Source organism: Solanum tuberosum, unplaced genomic scaffold (assembly GCF_000226075.1).
Source record: "Solanum tuberosum cultivar DM 1-3 516 R44 unplaced genomic scaffold, SolTub_3.0 scf00884, whole genome shotgun sequence".
In the NCBI taxonomy this organism is placed as follows: domain Eukaryota; kingdom Viridiplantae; phylum Streptophyta; class Magnoliopsida; order Solanales; family Solanaceae; genus Solanum; species Solanum tuberosum.
In genome coordinates this window covers 39388-45929 of record NW_006239797.1, presented here as the reverse complement: position 1 = coordinate 45929, position 6542 = coordinate 39388, and the positions used below count along the sequence as shown (strand labels likewise).

General features: G+C 30.9%; 1 long non-coding RNA gene across 1 annotated transcript; it reads right to left on the bottom strand.

The window, feature by feature from the left end:
• Window positions 1-4763: 4763 nt before the first annotated feature.
• Window positions 4764-5715, bottom strand: LOC107059162 (uncharacterized). The gene is made up of 2 exons (XR_001472524.1): window positions 5589-5715; window positions 4764-5094 (listed from the first exon to the last, which is right to left on the bottom strand). It is a non-coding gene; the product is annotated as an uncharacterized lncRNA (long non-coding RNA).
• Window positions 5716-6542: the final 827 nt, after the last annotated feature.

Sequence of the window (6542 nt, the reverse complement as noted above, 5' to 3'; positions counted from 1 at the left end):
ACAAGTAATTAGGGACATCTATAAAAGGAAAAGTAGACAAGTATTAGGGACATAGGGAGTATTAAAATTTAATTAACTTTCTAAATTCTATCTATATCACATAAATTAAAATTAAAAAAATAATAGATATTGAGTCCGTATTAGCACGGACACCCGTGTCTCGTATAAATTAATAAGAGACTCTTGCCTCAGATTCATGCATTGAATATATACTAAAAAACTAAAATTCTTCCTTTTTTTCGTGCATTGTTTTTAATTCCTTTGAATTACCATTCCTTAATTCCTTTGAATTACAGTTTGTATAGATAATAAAAGAATAGATATAAAAGTATACGTGATTAATTTGTAATTGTTTTTGTGAAAATTAATAATACAGTTTTTCTTTAAAAAATTAAATAAATTAAAGTTGTGTTGTCAACTTACAAGCGTTCATAAATCTGAATTTTATAATTTAAAAAAACAGCATTATACAAGTTGTGAGAAAAAAAGATTAAAATAAAATTTACTTTAAAAGAAGCGTTTTACAATATACTAACACACAATTTTTCAAATTCACGGACGCTTATGAATTAACAACATGACATCTTAAAAAAAAATTAGAAGTAAGATTCCTTTTTTTCCTACATGGCTAATAAGTTAAATAAGTACTGTTTTATTTTGAAAAAAATATATTTTAAAGCTTGTGGTCTAAAATAATTCTTAAATATTAGTATAGTTGTAAATCATTTTATTATTAAAAATTTAAAATTAAATTATTTCTAATTATATTAAAAAGGCCTTTTTAAAAGAGATAAAAAAAAATGGCACTACATGAAACGAGATGACAAATATATCAGGCCGGGTTAAACAAAGTGGGTCCTAAAGGAATTGACTATTTCAAAGTGACGTTAGGTTATTTGATTCTAAGCTTTTACACATGTTTTTGTATTTAAATAAAGACAAATATAAATATCAAATTACAATAAAAGAAGTATATTTAAACTATTCCTGATGGTTAAAAAATATACTTGATCCTTTTAAGAAAATTTTAAAAAAAAATACCACTATATAAATTAGGAGGAGGCAAAGATCAATATATATAAACTTCATACCCATGTCCAGAGGCGGACCTACATTGATTTGTGAGGGTGCACGTGCACCCGATAACTTTTCGAAACAAATTATATAAATGTATAGATATCTTACGTAAAGATTATATATATAATTGTACTATTTAATAACCGAAAATTCATCCAGGTGAGTTGATTAAAGACGCATCTATTACCCACCACGTCGTGGGTTTGAGTCCAGCATGGACATTATTTTTTTTCTATTTTTTGCCTTCAATAACCAAAAAATTAAAAGATAGTGGTGCACCCCCAATTTTCAAATTTTGGATTCGCCTCTGCCCATGTGTTACACAACACAAAGGTTAACATAGTTGACAACATATCACTTACATGAGAAAGACGCAACAAACATTAAAAAGTACAAAACCAACATGGACAAACAACAAACAAAGCATATGGTATTTATGTAAAGCTCATATGAATATATATGTTCACATCCTAAGTTGCTCGGATTCTTTAAAAATATTATCATACTTGTGTCAGATCCTTCAAAGATGCACTATTTTTAAAGGATTCGACATGCACCTGATGACATTTTTTAATAGTCCGAGCAACATAGATCCCATCAATTCATGAATTGGCATGGTGATCATCAATAGTTTTGGTCATACCAACAATGAAGTTCAGCAAACTTATTAGTTCAGGGACATTTTCATTTGGCCTTTCATACTCCAATGTCCAGCTTACCAAATCGATTTCATTTTTTGTTTCGATATGAAGAGTTGCTTTAAAACTATCATATTTATTTGTTACATATCCTTCAGATTCTTTGAGTGTGAGCACCTTGTTTCATGATCTATAGTTTCAAGTACTTGTTTGGAGATCTTCTTTTCCCCATCCATCTTACAAAAAAAAAAGAATTGGAAATGAGAAACCAAATAGAGTTGACATGTTAAAATACCATCTAAAGAGCTTTATCTAAATTTGTCACGACCTCGACTGTCGTGATTGGCAACCACACTAAGTGCCCGTTTGGATTGACTTATTTTAGGTGCTTTTAAGACAAGATAACTTTTAAGCAGTTTAGAAGTGTTTGGGTAAAGTTAAAAAGTGCTTAGAAGCACTTATTTTAAGTCAAAATACAAAATAGCCAAAAGCCATAAGTTAGAATTCCTAACTTATGGTTTTGGCTTATAAGTCATAAGCCAAAAGCCAATCCAAACAGGCCCTAACTCTCCGATGGGAAACAGGTTTAAATGATTAACTAAAAGTGGAGTTCCCATAAACTTCGAAGGTTTAAGCAAAACAACTAACATACTCATTGCGAAAGCTCAACCCCTAGAACATAACAAATCTAAACATATAGTCTGAGCTCGAAAAGAACAGACTAAACTAAGGATGGATCCATGTAAGCCTAAAAGAACTGGCTCACCCTTAAATCCGGTCTCGGACAAAGATCTCCTAGCTGAGGTCTGTCAGTAGCCGTCTGTTGCTTCCAATTGCACACGCAACTGTACGTGGTCGTGCAAGTAATATAGTGGTCCTAAAAGAACCAAATTATCGAACCCAAGGAATTGTCGATTAATTATTCTTACTAAATTATACTAATTCTAATTATTTATTTTAGGAGGATTTCAAAAGATGAATATATATTAACTAAACTAAAAATAAAGATAAAATAACTAAAAAGCAATTAACTAAGAAAAGATAGATGTTTATGATTTAACTAACAATCATGTTTAGCATCAATTTCATCAACTTATTTGATTATATTTGTTGATTCATGGGATCGATAATATAGTCATCGTTTCTCGACCTCTAACAATCTACCACAATTGACAGCCTAACTACATCGTTGAGCGGGGATAGACTGAACCAACTATGGAGCATTAAGTTGTCTTTTCGTATTTGAGCCAAGCAAGACATCTAGGTATATCCATATCCTAGACACAAATCAATTCAAGTGGCATGCAAGAAAAGATCATACTCCTTATATTTCACGTTTTATCCCTCTATTCCTCTCCCGAGTTGAAAAGAAGACAATAAATTTATTCTAATGGTGATCAAGCATCAAAATAGTAATCACAAGAATATAAGAACAATCAATATGATAAACAGTTATGCAGAATCAAAATTACTAAACAATCATTTTGTAATTAAATATAATCCAAGAACTAGAAGTTTAACTCCACATAGACATAGAGCAATTACAATCAATCATTCAAAGAAAAAATGTAGAAAAAAAAATGAAACTCTAAATCAAAAGTTATTTTCTACATTCTATCATCTTCTCCTAATAATTATTCGTACGAACTATTTATAGAGATAGAAAATTCTAAATAAAATTATAGAGTCCAAGACAAATAGGGAATCCAAAACCAAACGAAATTACATTCGGCGTGAAACTTCTTCGCCGACCCAACAATTGTGCGTTGATTGGTTGCCACGTGGCATGCAGGTATGTTTGCTTTCTTCTTTTTTCTCTTTTGCAGTGTTTGATTCACAAATAAGAGAAAATATAATATAATATTCAATTTAATCCATTAAGCTGTCTGTTTGATTTCTTTCTTCAACCTTCCATCTTTAATTTGTTTTAGCTTCAAACTTTTTCATCTTCACACCAATTTAATCCTACGAATAAAATATACTATTAAGCATAATCCATAAAATATATGTTCAAAAAGAATAAATATAAATACTAAATGTGAGGCAAATAATAATTTAAAATATGTATTTTGGCCTCACATCACCCCCTAAAGATTTCCTATACTGAACAAAGAAAGAACAAGTGCAGTATCAGTACAAAAATCACGGTGTACTAGTAGGATCACGCGGCTGCTCCAGTAAACACAATATACGCAATTAATTACCACACAATAAACATACATATATTGGATCGGATGTCACGTTTCGACACATATATTAAATCGGGTGTCACATTTCGACACATGTATATTGGATCGGGTGTCACGTTCCTACACACTAACAGTTGGGGTGTGGGTTCCATGAGAGGACCACTTGTGATTATTACGTTCATATCTAACACAACTTGTGATTATTACTCGAATTGTGTTAACTTGCTTTTTTGTAAAAATTACTTGGTAATAGTTACCAAAAAAAGACTAGCCATGATTTTGCAAAGTTCATTGTTGATAGTCTAGCCCAAATATTCATAAATGATTGTAACACAACAACTCTTGTACCATCTCTAGCCTAGACTTTATCGTGTATAAATCGATCATTCTCTCCTTGAACATAAAATTTTGGGGATTATCAAATGTCTAATCTAATATTTTTATCTTAGATAGAGAGGCTGTTTTAATAAACTCTCGGTTCGAGTACATTTCAAGTGAGAAAAACATAAAGAGCCACTTTACAATATCAATCGCAAAACCAAAAAGAAGTTCTATATCATACAAGTTCAAAAGATCCTTAAATCAGATGACCAAAATCAATGAGAAGTAGCTTTTAAGAACTAGATTCAATATTATACTAACATTATTTATTACCAAAAAAATGAACCAAACAAAAGTGCAAATAAAACAATTATATTAACACATTTTCTGGAAAGAAAAAAAAAAGCTATTGTGGAGGTGAGAAAAAGAGAGATACCTTTTACCAGAGAATGAGTCGATAGTCAGTAGTCACAACAATAAAAGTTAATTGCAATATAAAACTAAAACAAGTCAGTCTGAAATCAATGTAAAATGGTCATGAGCAAAAATGTCATACGGTTAAGTCCTTTAGATCCATATTTTAAAACAAATCAGAATAGTCTAGACAGATTGAACATTTAGATCCATAATTTAAATTTTCTTATGCCATACATAAGAAGATATGATAGATGAGCAGTTTTCCTAGGCCATACGGTTAAGTCCTTTTGAAATACTCTACATGAGACAACATACTCCCTATTTTGTCCAACTAGATGTAAAACCTCGATTGAGAAGTCGATGAAATGCGCATAAAACTCCGGGATGATGAGGACACAATGTCTGTTAACTATAAAGCCTACTATCATCAATCACTGTGATTTCAGGGTACTCTGCAAGATTTTAGATACACAAAGAAAGATTAATACCACATCAAAAAGCCGCCCTAGTCACACCAAGCGTCTTCATATTAAGTAATCATTTTTTCTCATGACCATTTACTGCTAAACACACTCTTACTTCTTAATGTACCCAACACTGAAATTCAAATCTTTGTTTGAACCATAACCCCTATTTTCAGAAAACTTTACTTCTAAAAAGAATCCCTATTTTCTAAACACTCAAATTCTAAAACCCTTATTTTGAGAAAATCTCAGTCTTACTTCAAGCTAAATAAAATGGAAAGAGTTCAGAGTTAAAATATCATATTTTCATAACCCAAACCACTAAATAAATATTCCATTGCAAATCCGTCGCTAGTTGGGGTTCCTATTTTGCAGAAAGAAGAGTTGAAACCTGATGTGTTGAGTTTAGAGTTCAAAATACCCCAACCCATTGCGATGGAGAGCTAAATGGAAATGGAGATGGGAGTTTGATCAGCGCTTACCTTTCGAGATGGAGACTTCAAAATCGTTGCAACAAAAACTTGGAGAGAGTTTGATTAGCGCTTCATTGGAGCTTGAGAGTGAAAGTTTCTGGAGAGACTTGAAAATGGTGAAATAATTTTGTGCCCTAGAATATATGACTTTAAAAATAGTTGCGACGGATTTACTGACGGATTCTAACATCCGTCACTTTCAAATAAATGTATCCATTTAGAAAAAATTATAATGACGGATATTTTCGTCACTATATAATATAAATTTTATAAAAATATAGTTAAAAGTTTAGCAACCATTTGTCAGTCACTAATTTCATCGCCTTATATTAATTAAATTAGTCACCCCTACTATGTTACTAAATTCGTAGTGAAAATTAGGCGCCAAAATTTCGCGCTAATATTTAGCGAGAAAATAAATATTCCATTGCAAATCCGTCACTATATTATAACTCAAAAAACTATTTGATAATTTTGCAACAAAATGCTTATTCTGTTGCAAATCCATTGTTATTTAGTGATGAAATATAGGTCGTCACTAATATCCGTCGCTAAACACAGTTTTTTTAGTAGTGCATGACTATTCAACAATATATATAGACTAGAAGGGAAGGGAGAGGTCTTTTTAATCTTCTTTTTTAATCAAAGATGGTAAATACATCTTAATCTTGTCCCTTACGACTTGTATAACTTCATTTCTCAAGAAAAGTGACATAAATGTCTCAACCACTTTCTACTATTGATACTATGCAATTATGTTTCAACCACTTCTAGAGGATACATACTATTATTATTATTTTTAAAAGAAATATTTATAATTGCAAAATCTAGGCTCATGCATGAGCTAATTATTTAGCTATGTTAGCAATATTATGAATCTGATCAGATTTTAGTGTGTCCAGATATGTCTAAATACATGTATTTCAAAATCATGGGGTCAAAATTAGGTTTACTAATTTGCTT